This window comes from Lampetra fluviatilis, chromosome 30 (genome assembly GCF_964198595.1).
Source record: "Lampetra fluviatilis chromosome 30, kcLamFluv1.1, whole genome shotgun sequence".
NCBI classification, from domain to species: domain Eukaryota; kingdom Metazoa; phylum Chordata; class Hyperoartia; order Petromyzontiformes; family Petromyzontidae; genus Lampetra; species Lampetra fluviatilis.
In genome coordinates this window covers 3,122,666-3,144,180 of record NC_136304.1, presented here as the reverse complement: position 1 = coordinate 3,144,180, position 21,515 = coordinate 3,122,666, and positions in this window count along the sequence as shown.

Genomic DNA, 21,515 nt, shown 5'->3' with positions numbered 1-21,515 from the left:
GCCAGATTCACACGCGGCCCAAGGTGCCCTGATGCCAAGACGGCCTTCCAATATATGTACACCTTTAAAATTGAATATTGTAGGTACCCTAAAAACTACAACAGCTCCTGAGGCCTCGTCAAACTTATTCTGGCCCGACACATCCACGCCATTCTGTGTTAAAACCATGTTATTTGAGCAAAGAATGAATACATTTATTGAAACAGGAAAATATTTGCGTGATTAAAAATCATGATATAGTTTTACCGTGTTTTCTCAAAAGAAGCCACTCGGTTTAGATGAATTTCCTGTAAAACATTGCAAAGTTATATCGTTATTGGGAGAGACCAACGCATCACCATAATAACATAATTGATTGTTTATTATCGTAAAGCATTCTCCCACGTGACTCTGCGATAAATGTGTTCACACCGCAGGTGATTGCGTTGAGTTTATCGTCACCCCGTGCTTGATTTCATTTCCAAAGTAATCAGTGTCGTTTTAAATGTTGACATTTTTGAAAACACCGGTCGGGTACGTTTAATTTCCGCCGTTTTAATAAGCACAAAGTATTCAGTTTGTTTTATGGAATCAAATATAAAATGCGCAGTACTGCACAGAATGGTCTGAATGGCATTTTTTAAATGGAATTTTTTCGTATCTTTCCCCCAGTTTTTTTTTTATCCTCATTATGCTGTTGACATGACTTGACGAGGCAAAGGATCCATTCAGTTATCTTTCAGTGCAGTACTTTATTTAAAAAAAAAACAGCCCATGAAAGCAGATAGTACTCCTTAAAATGACCTCTTTCCCATACAATAGGGGACATCACTTTCTCATCAACTCTGCCACTGAGAGTAATGTTTGTTACATTACAGTCAAACTGACATATACAATTCGAATAGCTGGAATTTAGCCAAAATTAAGAGTAGTGCCAAAGTTATCGCCGTGATTTTCTTGTGCGCTTATTTGCAGCCATGCTGAGACCATTGTCAACTCGTTACACTTGAGAACCTGTTCTTATTACATTATTTGGTGATATAATCACAGTCAGCGGTGCCAGCTCAGCACTCTCATGTTTGGGCCTTCAGGTCACCCACAAAGAGGCGACATATGTTGCACACTCGCAATGAAGGACTTGGGCAGGTGCTCCAAATCGAGGGCAAACACATTTATTGTGGTTAATCTGTAAAAATGCAACAGCACGTGTGCCACACGCAGCAATCCTCAACAGAGTCGCCATTAACCACGTGGCTGGTGTACAAGTCCGGTTAATCAATAACCCTGCCAGCCACCCACAGGCCCAGCTCAGTCATCGCATGCTGGTGTACGCACGTGTATTGATGTACTGCACAGCACATAAGGACTTTCACAAAACCACACTTTACTCCGTTGCTGCACGAGGAAATAATAATGTGCCACACGTAGCACCTGCGAATGCTTTTTACGACAACAACTGGCTACCCAGTGCCATCTGTTTAAGCGGTCACATTCTTCCGATGAGATGCAGAGAAGCCAAACAGGTTGCCCGACGTCGAAATTGCTGCTGGAAACGCATTGGTCTCAAAGTTCCAAACACGAATGGAGCAATACGTGGCTTTGTAATTGGCAAACCAGACAATTGTATGTTTACATATTAGGTAATGCAATGTGTATGTACATAATGCGCCGCAAGTCGCATGCTATCCGATGCCCATATTCGGGTTATTTGCTTTACTAACATTGGGGCAAATTGGCAAAACGTTGAGTTTAATATGTTGAACCTAGATGTAAATCCGGGCCGTCATGTGTCTGTGGAACACAGTTACACAGTCTTTAGTGAACGTGAACAGAATGTCAGGGAGACAGAGATGGGAAGTATTGTTGCAAATTAAGGACCGCTTGTGCAAGATTAACCTGGTAAAGATACACGCATTCCATGCTCGCATTGATTTCATTTCAAAACGGCATTAGTGCAATAGTTTGTGAGTTTGCATTTTAAAAAGGTTAAGGCGCAGCCCTGCAAGTTCCTGCTCACGCCACTGCTGACAGAAGGGCCTCTACTCAAGGGATCTCTTCAGGGTCCTTCTAGGGGGTGTTTTGGCCTACTCTTCTACCGCACGCGAAGTGCCGTTCGATCGTACTGCTAAGTGGATATGGGAACGGCGAATGCAAAGCCTTCCCCATTGCTTCAACTGCCGCGCCAGGAGAAAAGAACTGAACTGGACACACCTGGATTGCAAGGCCAGTGCTATAATCATTACACCACAGCAGCATCCCAACGTCGTATTTTCAAAATAAAATTGCTGCACAATCAGATTAAACAAAATAATCCAAATACTTTTGACATGTCTTTGAATTGTTGTTGTCGATTGTGGGAAAACATGAAAAAAGTGTTCGCAGTCTACTTATATATTGCCACTTTTGAAGAACAAGTTTAAAATTGCTATCGCCCAATTATTGTGCAGCTGGTCTGTAATGGAAATAGCCATTGTTATTTTGTCATTCGTAAGGGGACATGGAAGTTACTCGCTGTGATCAAAATGACTGTCAGTCGCTGTGATGCATCTGGGAAGTTTATTTATTTATTTGTTTTGTATTTATTTATACACACCTATCCACGGATGTGCTGCGTTAACTAGCTTGTTGGGCGACTGTGTGCTGTAGGTCATTGTTAGTGAGGAAATGCTCAGTTACACGAAAGTAGCAAAAACATAATACAAACCCACAAGATTTTCTTGTTTTTTTTTTGGTAAAGTCACGAAGAAGGGAAATAATAAAATAATAAAAATAAAACATATTAAAATAAAAAAATTCTCACGACGTTTCGCACACAACACAAGCAGCCGTCCTCAGGTGAAGAAACAGAGCTGTCGGACGCTATCTTGATACCAAGATCCAGGATGGTCATGTCTATGCGCCGCTTCTCGGTGGCAGCCCCAACAGTCTGGAACAATATCCCTCTGCACATTCGCAGCATCGCCTCAATCGCCTCCTTCAAGAGACACTTAAAAATTCACCTCTACAATCACGTGCTTTCGAGCGACTCTGAGCTTGGCTCCGCGCCTCTGAGTTGCGGCCACTACGTCTGCAAATTTGCGCGCGTTACAAATTGAACTATTATTATTATGAATCCCTGCAGTAACGAAAGCTTTAAATCGAAAATTAAACCCACAAGAGTTGATTAGACTCCATAATCGAGGTGTTTGGGTTAGATCGCGTAGACACAGCCAACTAGTAAGGGTTGTCACGTAAACAAAACGTGGCCAATTCGTCACTAGTACAGCACACCGGTGTGTTGGAGAGCCAAGCCACAACATTTACAATCTGAGTACGACGTTTCGCCAGTAATTACAACTAGCTTCATCAGGCGACAGACATATTTGTGGAGAAGGCGTAAATGTGGTGACCACGCTTCTGCGCTCTTGCACCACGTGGGGGGGGGGGGCGGAGGAGTGGGGATATTGAGGCAACTTACATTGTGCATTAAGCGAGCCCTTTGAACTTGCCCTTCCTGTCTATTGTGTATGGACCACACTGAACCGCGCTCGAACACAACACGGCAGATGCGCGTACACATTCCATCAATGTAAGATCAAAGAATCGGCCGACTGCGACTGCGTAGAAGTCCAAACCATCAAGCACATCACCGATGGATGCTCCATCCATGCACATCCTGGCGGGAACGCTGATATCCAGTGTGTCAACCATATCATTGGTACAAGGACGATGAGCCTTTGCATTCATTTATGGCGATCATTAAGATAAATTTAAAACTGTTGCTTTTCACAATGCCATACGAAAGAATACAAATGCGTGTGTATTAAAATAGCCGTACCAAGGGTAATCCTTATTGAAGTATGCTGCCCTTTGTAGGCATGCATTTAAACCATGTATTATAATGTATTATTTGATTATTCGCTTCCATGCAGCACTAAGGCGGTAGCTATCCGAATGGTTAAAGTTTTTTTTTACTTCTTTAAATTTCGATAGATTCTCTAATTAGTCTTGGTGAGTAGTAGCTGGTTTTGCACAGAACTTCAACATTATCAAAATCAATTGAGTGGCACGCGTGTTCTGCTACTGCTGACAGTTGTATTTGGGAGTATTTCATATTTCTCTGATATTTTTTTAGTCTCGTGCTGATCATCCGCCCTGTTTGCCCAACATAACACGTGCAGTTAATCCTGTACACACGACCCCAAAAAATGAAATCACGCATATCAATATGAGTGTCCCTGACGGCTAATTGATTGTCAGAAGAAAAAAACATCCGATTCAACTCTCTTTGCTTTTAAAGCCCCGAGACCAATATCAGCTCAAGGAGGAAAACGGTGAAGAGAGAGAGAAGGGACACTGTAGAGAGAGAGAGAAGGGGATGAGGAGGGTTCAGGCGATGATGGGTGGAGATGCGGGGGGTTGTAATTCCGTGGGAGAGTGGTGAGGCCTGCGATGGGGGCGACCGTGCGGACGAGATGAGCGCATTGGCAGGGAACGAATCGGAAAACGCCCCCGCGGCAGTGCGAGATTGGAGGCTCGCGGGTGCCTATCAGACGGGGGTGGGGGGGGGGGACATCAGTGACGAACTGTAACCTTGAAAAATTAGATAAATCGGCGGTAAATTAAATGAGGTTGTCATTGGCGAGAAACTCCAAGAATGAGAAGAAGATGCATGGGGCAGCAACCGCCCTGACGGCTGCGGATATTTTAAGAGAAGTATCGAGGCATTTAAGGCGAGTGCTTTTGTACAGCGTGTGTCTATTACATTGTGCGGTACCACCCAAATCTTGTGCATGCATTGCCCTCTGTCAATACACCGCTGTGTGAGGGCCCCCACGCAAGAACGTGGGTTATGGACAGCTTTGGGCCGTACTCCATCACGAGCACATATCTCAACAGTCTATAAGCGACACCTGTACTCAATGCATGGTGGTCACCCATCCAGGCTCAAACCTTGCTTGCCATGCGAGATCTGATGAGATCGGGCGCGTTCCCTGCGATGTGGTGGTCGTGTCTGTTTGTAACGGACTGTGATGGTGCCTCACCGGGCATGCGATGATTTGCCTTAAACTTTTATTTTTTAGAGTTAGGGGCTCCTCCCCCTTCCCCCCCCCAGAAAAGTTTGATTCATCATAATGTCTAATTATACAATTCTGTCTTCTTTGAAGGGTTTTGTTCGCTCATTAGTTTAAATCTAACATCGACGTAAAATTCGCATTTCATTTGAATCAACCATGACTAAAATCGATTCTCATCGTAATGGCACGATGCACGTGGTTCAGGGAATGGCGAGAGGCAAATCCCATCAGGAAATACATAAATAACTAGATACCCACTCACCGGGTCGCGAGTTCGAAGGGCTCGCGAGGAGCTTTCACGGGGGCAGCCGACGGAGAGGAAGGACAATCGGATTTGAAGGTGGAGAACTTTCGCAGAGCTGTCAATCCGTACGGTTTTACCCCGTATTCTTGTACAGGGAAATTGAGTTTTCAGGTCCATGCGGCTTACAGCCGTTTCAATACTTGCAAAAATAATGTTTTTTTGTCTATTTGTTTGTGTGTCTCCCTTGTGATGGGTCTTTGTAGGATGAACGTTGAGATGTATAAGGGGCACGGGATGACCAATACGGTCTGGATTGGTCTGTAACAAGGTAGGGGGCACTGATAGGGGGTTGACAGATATGCATTCACGGCAATTGGTCGTCAGGGAATCCTGAATGGAAAATAGAGGGGGGGGGGAATCTATTGGGTAACCGTGAGGAGAAATGAAAATGGGATTTGATGCAGAGTCATAGAAAGTTCTGGAAAGGATGCGGATGCTTTGTGGAAGGACGTAACAAAGACGAAGTTAAAGACTCACCCGGGCTGGAACTCCTTTGCGCACAGAGGTATAATGAGTGCAAGAATAGATTGTAAGCAATGAATTGAAGCATCGTTACACGCCTAGCATATGCGTAAATATTCAAAACGTTGCACCACCATTCCTGCTGGTTATTAATCGCCGCGTCAATCAATGCGCGTTGCGTCTCACGTCTCGAGATTAAATGTACACAGTACATTAATTCACTTAAAATGAACGCCAAAACCAAACGGCGAACGCGTGCACGCAACAATGTGAGATAATACCAAGTGACAACAACAACAACATATATATATAAACAAAACAAATTCTAAATCCACGTACAAAAACGAGCCGACGCATAAATAAACCGCATGCAGAGAATGCCACGTGGCGGCTGATCTACTAAAAAGGTCACCGGATTTGTATTCCAAGGCGAACGGTGGTGCCTTTGAAGGTCAAAACGAGAGTTTTCACGTCCAAACCATCGCTCAAGCCTTATATCCGTGTGCACGGAGGAAAGAATGTCACCCGTTTTGGGTCACTGGACTTTGAGCGTACACTGAGAAGGCGGATATTTAGGGGGGGGCAGTGGGGGGGGGGGCGTGGGGGGGGGGGCGTGGGGGTGGGGCGTGGGGGTTGCCCGAGTTTAAATTATTTCGTTTATTTTTTCTCCTAAATACTTTTTCGCTCCCTCTCTCTTTCTTAAAAGCAATATCGATCTCGGGAATTGTGGAGTGTCTGGGGAATAAGGTGGTTGCCCTGAGAGATGTATCCATCGAGTGAAGTGAAAAGGGGTTCGGACCTTAGCTTACCACGCTCCTCCGGTGGTTGTATCCAGGCAGTCACAATTCATCGTCTCGCCGTCGATGACATGTTGCCAGAGTGTTCGAAAAGGGAAGAAACAAAAATAAAAAAAAATCTCTCCCTCCCTCCCCTTCCTCCCTCCCCTCCCTCCCTCCCTTCCTCCCCTCCCTCCAACCCAAACAAAGAAAACCCAGGGAAAAGTCTTGGGTTTATAAAAAAAAACAAATCACCTATGCACACAGTGGAGTTGACGTTGTTGCTTGTTGCATGTGAAATGCACTTTGCGGCGGTCGGACGGAGGGATTTGCCGCCACTGTGCGTGTCGTCGGTTGGCCAGACAACCACCGATCTTGTTTGGGGTACGACTGAAAGAGACAGAGAAAAAAACTAGATAAAGTTGGACCCAAAAAAAATCACGGGGCACGTTTGAGCACGTGTCGTCTTTCATCCGTTGAACAGAGCGACGTCCACTTACGCAGCCGTGCCAGCGCAGTCGGCTTCGTGCTGAGTTGGTAACCCGTAGTGGCGTTCGTTCAATATAATTAGGGCACGGTGGGGTTGTTGAGGAAGAGCCGTCGAGTAGGGGCTGTCAGTACTACACATCGCATAACGCGCCCACTGGCTCAGCGGTAGAGCGAACGGCTCGCAATTTGGAAGTTTGCACGTGAACATTCTGGTCGAGAGTTGACTCAAATCCATCAATCCACCCGGGTTGATAAAATAGGGAACCACTTTGAGGAGACGTCAACAGTGGTTGTCTTATAGATACACTCTCCCCCCGTCCCGGCATATGAATGTGGAATCTCCACCACTGGTTCAGGGCGGTTAACAGGAGATGAGCGCCGCTCATGTTTAAATTTCAGCTAGAAAGAAATCACTTTGACGAAATACGACGCGAAACATGTCAACGGTGACTAACGATAGCATTAGAAATTAACTGTTGTGTATCTGCAATCTATCTGAGAACAGCGTGCAACATTTTTCTAATAAGACGCCTCCAACTTCCTACCGTACGGCTGTCGCCCTGGTGGGATATTCTTCATTTGTCTCGTCCTGTGCAGCCTTTGGCACTTTGTGCCATGCTCAGAGACTTTTCGATTTAAAGCTTTCGTGACTGCAGGGATTCATCTTCTTGGTTCTTTCGGTAAAGTCTCGTAGAAGGGAAGTAATAAAATAATAAAAATAAAACATAATAAAATAATTCTCACGACGTTTCGGCTACAACGCAAGCAGCCGTCTTTCCTTCTACGTGACTTTACCGAAAGAACCAAGAAGATGCTCAGAGACATTTACGCAGTGTTGGCTGTCTGTTACGTTCCTATTGTGCACACCAACAGGGGCACGAGTCTATTTAAAACGCGAACATTTTCTCCAATCGACAGCGAACGTGCGAGTACGTACAAGACTTAACACACAGACTCTCCATTCGATCCCTGACGATAAGGGACAACGCTTGTTCAATCCAAACGCGTTTCAGCATTACACAGCTGTGACTGCTGATGGATGAATTTGGCACGGTTGCTACCCATCTCCACCTCCCTCGGCAAAGTTGTATGGGATGCAATCTGTCCTAGGTACTCATAACGATGTGGTCGGGCCATTGGCAAGCTTGCTTGGCGTTAATGAGAAAAGCAATCCTTTTTTAAACACAACACAAGGTCCTCTTCGTATTGTGTTGTTGTTGTTGTTGTTGTTTTTGTTGTTGCTGCTCGCGGTGTGTTAATGCCAATGAGGCAAATGGGTCACTTGAATGATTAGAACATGTCCCAGAAAGTCCATGAAATGTGTTGCACCGTTCAGAACGCCTTCAGTCAGATGTGAGAAGTAAAACGAAAAAAGGACGACATTACCTCACTTTATATGAAGGTCCAAAAAAATTAATCAATTAATGTATAAGATCCCCTGCAAATGAGACTTTATTAAAGTCATCGCGCTTTATGCAGAGCTGGCTTTAGTGGTATAATATTTGTTATCTGGACTGCGATGGCAATGCATTTCATTATTGATTTAGAATGCATTTAATTAAGGTATTCTGATTAATCAGCTGCATGAATCAGGATTTTTTTTCGCATTTTAATGACAATAATCAAAAATTGAGCTGTTAATTTTCCTAACATTGTCCAATTTAATCTGCAATCGCTCTTTGCCTAATTTTGAGACGAAATTTAATCACGTAAACAAACAGCTTAGAATTGTACAAAGTAAGAGTTATTTAAATAAAAATCTTTTCATTGCGGTGTCTCTCTTCAGTTATATCAGAATCAAAATATGTAATTATACTGGAGGAATCCGATTAGTTGTAAAGCTCTTTTTTTCACAGATGTCCAGTTGGAGCGGCTAAGAAAGTGACAGCAACAAACAGTACACAAACATAGGAGTGCAAAGTACGAGGAAGGTAAATAAATCACCAAAACACATACAAATGAAATTGAACTATCCTATCAGGCAAAGCCCGATGAGGTATTCAATTATATTTCAAAAGCGACCTGGCCACAAATGATAGCTCAACAAAGTGTCTTATCATTTGGACATTTATAGTAGCAAAATAATTAAAATCGTCGAAACGCATGTTTCTAAATGTGGAGGGAAATACCGGAGGACCCGGAGAAAAAAAGTCCACGCAACCACAGAGAGAGAGAGAGAGATGCAAACTCCAAATATAGAGCAGGCGTCAGGGTTGGGATCGAACCCCCGACCTCCTGCATATCATGCGAGGAAGATGACATCTCACCATTAAAGCTGTTGTTGTTGTTGAGGCTCTTTCAGTGTGGCTCTCTGTTACTGTGGACCACACATTTCTGGTCATAGTATAGATTTCAGAAACCCCATCCACGTAGGATTGATGTGGAAAGGAAGGTTGAATGGAGTCCAATGTGCGATTTGAAGTCAATTGTCTGGAACCACATTGACAGGCAGCGATGGGTGTCGTCTTCTGCACACTGTCGTTAATTGAGTGCAGGTGAAGAGAGTGGTGAGTCTGCAGTTGCCTCAATTAGCCATAACTGTCATTGATCATCATCGGCATCATCAACAGACATTATTTATCCACTGCTGGATGATCGCCACTATGAACTGGACGGCCGCTCTAACGTGTAACCTCCTTTTGCTCATCTTCAATCATCCATCGGTCTGATCATTCTTCCAGTGGGCGTAGGCTGCTCAAGTGCGCTTACTTTCACGAGCAGTGCATATGATGTCTCTAATTTGTACTTTTGTTCCTTTGATTCACGTGTTGCTCTCTCTCTCGCTGTAGTTTCCATCTCGCCATGCTGCTCTGTGCGCTTTTCAGATTGGTTTTTATTTTACCTTCATTGTCAGGGTCCTTGTTTCTGATTCATGTGTCACGGCAGTAATATGCAACTGAGCTTTTGACTTAAGGCTCATTGGTATGTTAGTATTATTTCTCAAATAAACGTTTTCAAATAAATTGCAACTTGCACTGACTCACCTTTGTATGTCATAATTGTTATGCCAGTCAGTCTTCAGTAATTGCCATAGATACAAATGCTCTCTTGCATCTCACAGTTCTGTGTCATCAACAATGTCTATATTTTGTTCAGCAAAATTGTTGGACAACTTTTATCTCCCTCGCATATTTTATTTTTTATCAAGCCTCTTATATTCTTCATCAATTTAAATTTCTATTATGACAATCTAAAAATGGTTTAATTATGGCGGGAAAGAATTTCAACATATCTATATATATGAAAGGGAAATTTGTGAATGTCCGCCTGTTCAAAATGTTTAGCGTACTTCCCGACATGCAACAAACTTGAAATTTGCCATGTGGGTACTTTCCAGACTGTACACCATGCAAAAATTATAAAAATAGACTTTTGTATATATTTTTTGGGTGGGGGGGGGGCGCAATAATGCATATATTTTGCACGTCAAGTGAGCTGTGACGTCACCTCTGTCATGTGACCCGTATGCAGAAGCGTAATGCAGTGTGCCTGCTGACGTCACGCATCCCCCCCAACCCTCTGCGAGTAAAGTGAAATACAAATGTGTTGCAGGTCTAAGGCGTTCTTCGCGCAGCATTGCTTTATTATGTGGGTCGTTTACTGCCGTACGAACCCTGAAAGTTGTGTGTGTGACGATTATTTGAACCGGTCCTGGGCCTCCCCTAGGTCGACTCAGCCTCAAACGAGTAATTGGTGTGTGAACATCGCCACTGGGGAGACAAAGGCGGCCGGGCGTGGTGAATCCAAGTCCCGGGCGAAGCCGGGTTGTAAAGCTAGTGTACATGTATAATGTCGCTGTAAATAACCTAGGTGAGGGCATGTCTCCTGCTCTTCTGATTTTTACGTGGTTACTTTCTACATGCAGTTTCAGTGGGACATGTCTATCCATAAAACAAATATTTGAGGCCCAGCACTTGTTCAGATATCACGTGCACACAAAGATCCCCCGAATAGCCTTGGCAGACTGTTGGGGCAAGTGCTATTAGCGAGCACCTTTGAAGACCGGCACGGCACACGAGGGGGTGGGTGGCCAGCAAAACGCCCGGCCGCCTCTGTCTCCCCAGTGGCGATGTTTACACACTGCACCAGGTACTCATTTGAGGCTGAGTCGAACTAGGGGAGACCCAGGACCGGTTCAGATAATCGTCACTGTTGGTGGCCGTGAGCGGTAATTGAACCCGGGTTTCCAGGTCCGTAGTGCAGTGCACTACCGCTCCCCACGTGTACACGTGCACACACACATAACGCACTCACGATACGTCTATAGCAGGTTAGACCTCTTGAATGACTTCCCAAGGTTATGGTCTTACTTGGCTTTTGTATCATGCACAAATTATTATCCCTCCACCACTTTAGATGATGGCTCCTAATGCATTACTTGGACGTGCCGCTGTGTATAGCAAATGTAAATCCAAGAAAGTGATTATGCCACTTTGCAGTTTGGGCTTGTAAATGCAGACAGCATCTAGAGTGAAACTCGAAGAAGCTATGGCGATATACAAATGATGAAATCGTTGTGATAGCTGTGTTCATAAATGTCCACTTTCCCATGGCAAGGACTGCTTTTTGCTGTTGAATAACCAACCGTAGACTTATCGGGAAGCTGTGCAGACTCACCACGTAATGCTGATTTTCTGATCCTGGAAGGTTTATGATGAATATGCTGATGGTGATGATGATGAGCAATGAATCTTTATTTTGCGTGCCAATATCGCCCTCAATGCAGTAGGCATCAGTGCACAGTACAACGGAACGACATCGGTACCTAGTAGCATGAGAAAAATAAGAAGTAAATACAATTAATAAAAAGTAAAGAAACAGTTTTTTAGTGCCCCCCCCACGTCTTAAATTTTAGATGTTAGGGGAAGGCGAGCGTGAACAGGTGTCTAACACGAAGGCTTTCGCGACCAATATTACTTACGATAAAGTTTTTTGGGCGATTTGCCAAATCGCCCGATGATGCTGAACATAATTACCAGCGAAACGTCGTTTTCAAATTATAAATATTGTGGATTTACTCTCCAACACACCAGTGGGCTGCAGTAGTAACTAATTGGCGCGTTGTTTACGTGGCAAACCCCTTACTAATTGGCTGTGTCGGGTGGTGGAGGGTTACGACACATTTATATCTACGCGATCAAACCCAAACACCTTTATTTGTAAGCAGGCGTGTGCTCGCACAGACCACGGAGTTGAGAGACATTCGGCGAGTTTCGGACGTCCGGTGGCAGGCAGTCGGGCGGTGTGAGTGAGTTCCAGATCTTCTTGGTTCTTTCAGTAAAGTCACGTAGAAGGGAAATAATAAAATAATAAAAAATAAAACATAATAAAATAATTCTCACGATGTTTCGGCCACAACGCAAGCAGCCGTCCTATTATGTTTTATTTTTTTTTATTATTTTATTATTTCCCTTCTACGTGTCTTTACCGAAAGAACCAAGAAGATGAATCGTGTCGTGTATAGTGTAGTGTGTAGGTTAAACGTTGAGTTTTATAAGGGCACCACGGGGTGACCAGCCCCTCCCCTCCCCACCCAGCCCCACCCCTCCCACCCCCCACCCTCCCCACCCAGCCCCTCCCCACCCTCCCCACCCAGCCCCTCCTCACCCAGCCCCTCCCCACCCAGCCCCTCCCCACCCTCCCCACCCAGCCTCTCCTCACCCAGCCCCTCCCCACCCTCCCCTCCGCACCCTCCCCTCCCCACCCAGCCCCTCCCTCCCCACCCAGCCCCTCCCCACCCTCCCCCCTCCACCCAGCCCCAGCCCCACCCCCACCCTCCCCTCCCCATATGCACGACAGACAGACAAATAATCCCTGGTGGGCAGTGTGGAACCTGTTGTTCCTATCTGTATAAGATCTCTTTGACCAGCGTATTTTACCAGCTACAGATTGCTTAAACTCCCTCCCCCGTCTCTGTGCACCCAGCAGTATAAACGGGTAAGCCAGAGGTAGATTCGTGATTGTAAGGTTTTATATCACCTTAACAAAACGTGCCAATTCGTTACTTCTTCAGCACACCGGTGTGTCGGAGAGTAAACCCACAGCATTCACAATTATGGATATTGGTCGCGAATGCCTACGTGTTAAACACAGGTAGAGTGTGTGTGGTGGGGTAAAGTGTGGGCATTTGAACCTCTTTAAAGACATCTGACCGGCATGGAAGTCTCGTCCAAAATACCACTTTAGAGGTGGGCCTCTATAGCGCCCTCAAGTGGAGAGGGCCATCCGCCAGCAGTGGCTTGAGCAAGCAATTGCAGGGCTGCGCCTTCGTACATAGCCTGCCATAAAACACGGATATGGAAGCGTGGACATTGAAAGAGGTTGATATGTAAACTCCATTGTCAAGGCGCTCTGCTCTTCCCACCCAGCTTAAATACGCTGCCAAGCTTAGCAGTCTTCTTGGTTCATTCGGTAAAGTCACGTAGAAGGGAAATAATAAAATTATAAAAATTAAACATAATAAAATACAATTCTCACGACGTTTCGGCCACAACGCAAGGAGCCGTCCTCAGGTGAAGAACAGGTCTGTCGGAAAGACAGCTTAGCAGTGTTCATTGGAGCGCTGTCTTTCCGACAGCTCTGTTTCTTCACCTGAGTACGGCTGCTTGTGTTGTGGCCGAAACGTCGTGAGAATTTTATTTTATTATATTTTATTATATTATTATTTCCCTTCTACGCGACTTTACCGAAAGAACCGAGAAGATTGAAAGAGGTGTTAGCTACTGGAGGCGAGATGTGAAGTCGATGTCCCGTATTCATTCTAACCGGAGCTGTGTGCACGCAGCGAAAGTTTCCGTTGGGGCCAAAGTGGGGCACGAAGAGAGAAGACAAATCCCACTCAAGACGCATTTAGAGGAGGATCAGCAGAGTAAATGTAATTTACGGTTAATTGGTGTGCAGCCTATTTAGATGTTAATTCATGTTGAGTGCTGTGCCAGTGAAAGTGCTTTGAGCCACGCAGATATTATTTGTAATCCATGGTGACTTCGGCTTGACGGGGGGGGTGAACGTCGTGAGAATTATTTTATTATGTTTTATTTTTATTATTTTATTACTTCCCTTCTACGTGACTTTACCGAAAGAACCAAGAAGAAGGGGGGGTGAATGTTTCCCTTTGTTGGTGAAGTTTACCCGTTCAGGATGCTGCGATTGCGACCGCGGAGTGAATGACGTTTGGCGCACAGTCAAACGTCGCATATCCACCGCGACCATTTAACCGCCCCGACCCAGCGCAGTAACTGTGCACGGTGGCGTGACTGTCCATGCCTCGACACGTTCCCATGTTCACTCCTGTTCACATATCGGCCCCGGGTGAGATGGACATGCCACGATGTTCTCCACTCTGCTCCCGCGCTCTTCACGTCGATGATCCAGAACTTCGGAGGCAAGGGTTCGGTGGATAGCGTGGACGTGTGAACCTCACAAATATCTCCCGATGGGCTGCTGTGAGGGTGGCCTGGGGGGGCGGGTGGTGGTGGTGGTGGCCGTACAAAACGTGGGTTCGCGAGTTCGTCTGCGTCGACCTTGGAGGCTGAGCGGTTGCGCGCTCGCCGCTCGTTGCAGAGGTTCCAGGCTGGCGGCCTCCTTGATGAATTTCTGCGGGTGTTCTCACCGCAGATACAACGCGCCGCTTGCTTTTGCTTCAGCGTGGATGTTAAAGAGGAGAAGAGCAGTCCGCGTGAGCGGTATTACAGTCCAAATTGACCATATTTGAAGCATAACTTTGCAAAATGTCTCAATTGGATATTACCGCGAATTACCATCACACCCTACTGGCAGACTATAATTTGTTTAACACGTAGGCTTTCGCTACCAATGTCATCCATAATGGAGTTTTTTGGTTAGATCGCGTAAATATATAAACGTGTCGTTAAACCCGCCACCACCCGACACAGCCAACTAGTAAGGGTTTGTTACGTAAAATGTAAACAGAACGTGCCAATTCGTCACTAGTACAGCACACCGGTGTGTTGAAGAGCCAAGCCATACCATTAACAATCTGACGTACAACGTTTCGCCAGTAATTACAGCTAGCTTCATCACGCGACAGACAGATTTGTGGAGAAGTCCACCCGTTTCTATAATCCCTTTGAAACATTGTGCCTATGTGATAGCCTTGGATAATAAGGAACGGTGAAAAATACCAAACGTGCACAAATTATGCATGAGGTTTCTCGAGATGCTCAAAGTTTCCTCGCACATGCCAGACACTCGTTAAAATCTAATTGGAAGCACATTTCAGACTCGGACCTTTATTTCAGCTGGTAAGGCCGATTGAGCTAGAACATCGCTCGAAGAAGAATAACAAGTTCAATGTAGGACCCTCCTAAAGTGTTTTATAGAATATCGATTTGAAGCTTTCGTGACTGCAGGAATCTATACTCTTTGGTTCTTTCGGTAAAGTCACCAGGTGACGGTTGGTTGTGTGGCGATCGAAACGTTGTGATCTATTATTGTTTTATAGAACTCTCTTTGCTCTAAGTTGCGCGATAGTTTTTCGTTTGGACGGTTTCATTCCTCGAAGGATGGATGCCATCACTATAGAAAGGTTTGATAAGAAAGCCAATGGCAAAATAATTCAGAATGTACATGATACCGCCCGCTAACCACTGCTCCCATCCCAACACAGTGTCACACATATGAAGTACCGTTGATGACTCTTGGACACCGTTGGTGAGGCACACGTATTTATTCCGTACAAGTAGTCACAACTGTGGACATACAATACTGGAGGGGGTATCGGCCCCCTCACCCGGCTAGCTGGGAATACACTGCTAGCTATCTCTGACCTACCTCCTAGTCCTCCACTAACGGGCTAGGGGAGGCTGTCTGGCCCGACACTGGTAAGTCGGGCTACGGTACCTGGAGTCCCAGAGCACTAGCTCTGGTTCTCGGGACCACGCCGCTGGCTCGGTCCTGCGCGGCCCTGACAAGGGCGGCGTCCCAGGGGAGTCCAGGGCTCTAGCTAGGCAGTCTTCGGTCTTCAAGAGTTTACTTAAACATTCTGCCCCGAGCCCTCTGACACATCCCCCTTTATACTCCACCCCCGCTGAGGGGTGGGGCCCCGGGCTGCCTGGTGCGGACGTCGTTGAGAGCACCCCCCCCCCCCGTGCACTCACGTAGCCCCGCCCACTGTGTTTGTTTCCCATAAGCTGCCATGCATAACGGCTCTCTCTCTAACACCCCTACACATACATATTTAAATACACCACACTGCCACTTCATTGAGACTTTAGCATTTGAAAATGACATCCAATAACAAGGATAATACGCGTGTTCGTGAGTTATGTCGAAGGGGGCAGTATTTGCTCTTGATTAGCGATCATTAGGAAGATATAAGTCAGCGTTGCGAAGAGTCACCTGGAGTCGTGAACCGCGTCATCTGTCGTCTGCGTTCGTCGCCTTTCCAAACGGCGTCTTCTCCGCGCTCGCAAGATTGGCTTTGCGGCCACCTGAGATTGCTCCGCAATGTTATTTGCCTTTGCTCTGCTTTACGATTAACTGCTCTTAATTATGGATGAGACAACAAGAACGGAGGGGGGGAGGGGAAGTAAAGTGCGCGCGCTCGATCACGTGACGCGCGTGTGATGCCCGCTCGTAAACGAAGATTGAGCAATGCGGAGAGCAAGGGGGTGGGGGGGGGCGATGATAAGGCAGCAAGACACGGAAGGCATTCGCATACAAAGCGAGAGCTCGTCAGCAGCCATCGCTGCTCGGAGGACGTGCGTGTGTAACAGGTTAAGAGGGAATGGGATTAGGCTAGTTGAACAACTTGGGGCAACAACAACAACAAAACGTTGGCTTAGCAAAGAAGGTGAGAAATAGCTCACGGATTAACATCTGTGTTATCCAGTCGAGTGACAGATTTCAAACGTCCGGGAGAAGTTACGTCTTCAGCCAGAGAAGTCGATCCATAGATGGTGCGTTATGTAAATGGTTGCGATCACCGAGAGAGGCAGTTGGGCTTGTGTTTTCGATTTAAAAGGAATAATATTATGGCGTACATGGTAATACGCTTACAAATATTGGTGGTGTCTCAACTTGTCACGTTGAAAGTTTTTTTTTTCATTTGGCTAACGAAATGAGTGCACGTCTTCGCAACTTTTAGGTTACATTTTTTGTCGTTTTCATCATTAAATTGCGCTGCCTTAGGTTTGATGTGCACTTGAATATTTTTGGTGTTTGCATTATTAATCTCACTTGTACATACTCGCTATATCCACAGCTGATTTTCTGCGTGAGATTTATAATTACGGATGTCAAACGCCTTCATCTATGTCCAGATTAAAATTGGTCGTTTTTCTTTTTGTCAACATGCCTACACAAGCCCCTATATTATTCATAACGCTTCAATTACTAATAGTGTGAATTACTAATTAAAGTGTGCTAAATATTATAATGGCTCGTGTAGACGTGTCCGTTGAAGGAAGGGAAAAAGCAGTGTTGATACATAGTTAGTGCACTGCAACTATGAGTTTGAAAGCTGGCCACAAATAACATCAGTAGCGAGTGACATACTGTATGAACCGGTCTTTCATCACTTCCACGCTCACCAAAACACACTCGCCAGGGTGGTGAACTGTGGATCAACAAACTCCCGTTGACTGACATAGTGCAGAAACACCAGCAGTGTATTGACGGAGAGCTGCACATCACAATTACATTACAATTACTAATGCTAGCGCTATTGTGCTGTGGAAGGAACTATTTCTAACACTTGCCCTGCAAAACGCAAAGGTGCGGCCCTGCAAAGTCTTCATTACACCGCTGCTGGTAGAAGGGCCTCCAATGGGGGGGGGGCAGTTCTAGAGAACGAATGTTAATCTATTCTCTACTCTACCACGCTGCCTCTTGGAGGACGTTGGAATACCCACACTTTACCCCACCATTCACGACCTGCCAGTCAACGAACTGTGGTGTATCGACTGCTGGCTGGTCAGAGGCATTGGAGGGGAGGGTGGGGAGGGGATTGAAGAACCTTGCGCCATCGTCCGTCCAGTGCTCGCTTGAGCTGCGATTGGCTTCCGGTGGCCGAACGGACACATGACAAGGTCGCACTCACACGCAAAGTGCTTGCCACAAATGAACCACAATACCTTGCTGCTGATCTCGTCATGGAGAACAAACCATCACGCGAACTCTGGCCATACTCACAGCAGCGGATATTGGCTAACCATCGAACAAAGGCGGTCACTGCATCGCGCGCTTCTGCGGCCGTCTGGAACGCTCTTCCTTCCGATACTAGGACGCCACTGGAGCTGTGCACATTTACATGATCAATATTTAAAATTAATTTCTCGAGAACTAATTCTAGATTTCAAGCTTTCGTGACTGCAAGGATTCATATTCTTGGGTTTTTTCGGTAAAGTCACGTAGGTAAAAAATTAAAATTAATAAAAGTAAAATACAAATAAAATAAAGATCACGACGTTTCGGAGGCAACACAAACTTCCGTCTTCAGGTGGAACCGTCACAGCACGCTTGCTGTATCAAGTAACGAGAACTGCTTTTTGAGTTGAATTTGTTGTCCTTACCCTGCACCTCCGATTAGCACGGTTGGCTACGTACGGTGCAAAAGAAGTTCCACGTACACACAACCGCTGCGATTGAAGAGATCGGTGAGAACCGGCGACCTCTGGGTTGCGTGTCCAGCGTGCTCGCTGTTACACCGCAGCAATACACACTTGCGATTTTTCAATTGCCACCCATCGTCATTCTCCTCTAGCAGCCCAGCCCTTCCTCCCACCTCTGAGAGCGGCTATTACTAAATGTGCTTGGGACAAAGTGTGCCGTGAAGACAGTGCGATGATCTCTAAGCTCTCTTCAAGGTCTGCCACTGATTGCCATTGAGATTAACCTGGGAGCTGGCGAGAATTCCGCCGATAAAAGTAGACACTAAAGTGACTGTCACTTAGCGTGTAACAGGAACTCTACAAAACGCTTACCAACGCATGCGAGCTTAATGGAAAAAGGACTGCGTAATGCAAATAGACCGCTACCGCGTTTTTTTTTGTCACACAGCTTTACCTAAACCTGCGGTTGCTGTTATAAAGAAACACGTCATTTATAGGTATTATATCATGAATTTCAGAGACCATAACCATGGGACTGAAATTGAGGGGTAGCAAAAACCAAGTTGGATTCGCGGTCACAGCTTAGTTCCGAGGTGGGTTATAGCTGAACCATTCCTGACCTCGTTTCACCAATCTGCAGTGACCAGCATGGTGAAGTATGGTCAGGCAACTCATACGATCGTTCTAGCGTGGGGCAGCAGTGAATTGACAGATGTCTGTACATTTTATTTTGAGACAAAATACAAGGCTCTTTTCAATTGTAGTGCGATCGCATGCATGTTTTTTTTTAAGATGCGTATTGTGTTAGTGCGTTTCATTATAAAAAAAAAACACAGTCGTGATTGTCTCTAAAGAGGTGCATAGAAATGTAACCTTAAGGCCTACACGCGTACAGAAAGTAGAGACAAGGCCATATGGAATATACAAGAAGAAGAACCCCGTTAAGTTACTTGGTTGATGCTTTTTTGCGTAAGTAAAGTATTCTTTCGATTTAAAGCTTTCGTGACTGCAGGGATTCATCTTATTGGTTCTTTCGGTAAAGTCACGTAGAAGGGAAGTAATAAAATAATAAAAATAAAACATAATAAAATAATTCTCACGACGTTTCGGCCACAGCGCAAGCAGCCGTCCTCACCTGAGGACGGCTGCTTGCGTTGTTTTATTACTTCCCTTCTACGTGACTTTACCGAAAGAACCAAGAAGATAAAGTATTCTTAGTACAATTAAAACAAAATTACCATCCATACATTAAATTTACACATTCATCATCACTATTATTATCATCATCATCATACATTTCTACATTGTAATATACAACACAGAAGTACCATATAATTCATGACCCCCTCCTGCTTATGGGTATTTCTTTTCATAGCAGTATAAGAACATAGGAAAGGTTATAAATGAGAGGGGACCATTTGGTGCGTCCAGCTCGTTCGGTTGTCAGTAGCAGCAGATCGGTTTTTAAAACTTTCACCGAGGCATTTCTCAAAGAGCCCCCAGCGACTCTGCTTCCACCACACACACATATATATCGGTATGGAACGGTAACTTGTGTGCCGTAGCATGTATTCCGCACGGAAAATGTTCACTGACATGTGCTATCTGCATTAAAAAATGCCCTCCTACTGAAGCAGAGCAGGATCTGATTATCAGGCACACGAGGTCCCTGAATATATGCACTCCGATTCGGAAAGCCTCGGGTTGGCTTCGTGCATAAAGCTCCCTGCACACCAATTCACCCCCCCCCCCCCAAAGAGAAAATGTAATAGAAGCAAAAAAGAGAAAACAAAAAAGGGGAATGCATAATAATAAGCCGATATGCCGCCCTGCTTTGAGGTTTCCCATCTTTGGCTACGCGCAATGCATCAGAGCAATGGGCTTTAAGGGAAGCTTAGCCATTTGCTCCAGGCGCTGAAATTCATTATATTTATTCCGCGTGTCGCTCTCCGACAGTGTCGCGGCCTATTTTGTGGTCCCATTGAGGTAGCATTTGTTTTAATTGGAGCCACGGTAACAATGATGGGAATATATTTACAGGGGCAGCCTTGCATGGATGGGATTTTTCTATGCAACGTGGCTCTAAATACCATGAGTTATGCTTAATTAATCCCTCGGATGGCTGCGTTTTTAAAAATGAATTTAATTGCAAGGAACTCACGGTTTCGGGAATTGTCCAAAGTACAATGATGAAAATAAAAATCCCCTCTCTTCTCTTAAGGTGGTTAATCTCAGTAAAGACGTATTGGCACAGTGCCACGATTGCAAAGCATCTGGTTTTTTATGATTTCGCTAAGTTGTGGCTTGGGGCAACCTGCCTTTGCATCTTTTATATATATAATATAGTGTGGCCTGTTTAAAGCTTCATCTGATATATTGTAAAATGCCCCAGGATACAAATTTATGGCGGGTTGACTTGCTTTGTACATTTTCAAGAGGTCAACAGAAATCTGTAAAGACTCCTATATTAAAATATATATATTCCAAGGATTATATATTTTTTTACTCGCAGCAACGTTAACACAGTTGGCAGTTAAAATGGCATTTAAAACGCAGAGAAACCTCGATACACTTGAAATTCTCAATGTCAGGTCCTCTTTGGAACAGGATTCTTTCATGATTTTACAAGTGTCCTTTAAAATTATGAATTATAAATTTCGGTTGGCTTCAAAGGGAACTTGATGACCGTATACGTGAAGCACATTTTCTTCCGAATTCATTTTCAATTGCATTAGTTTGAAATTCTTTTTTTTTACCCAGTGCTGTGACAACCAAAGGTGCAATTGTAACATAAAATGTATTGGAACATAATTTTCTTTCCGAAGGGCACGCGTGTGTATTCACAGTCACTGTGGAGTCCCGTCAACTGGCAATG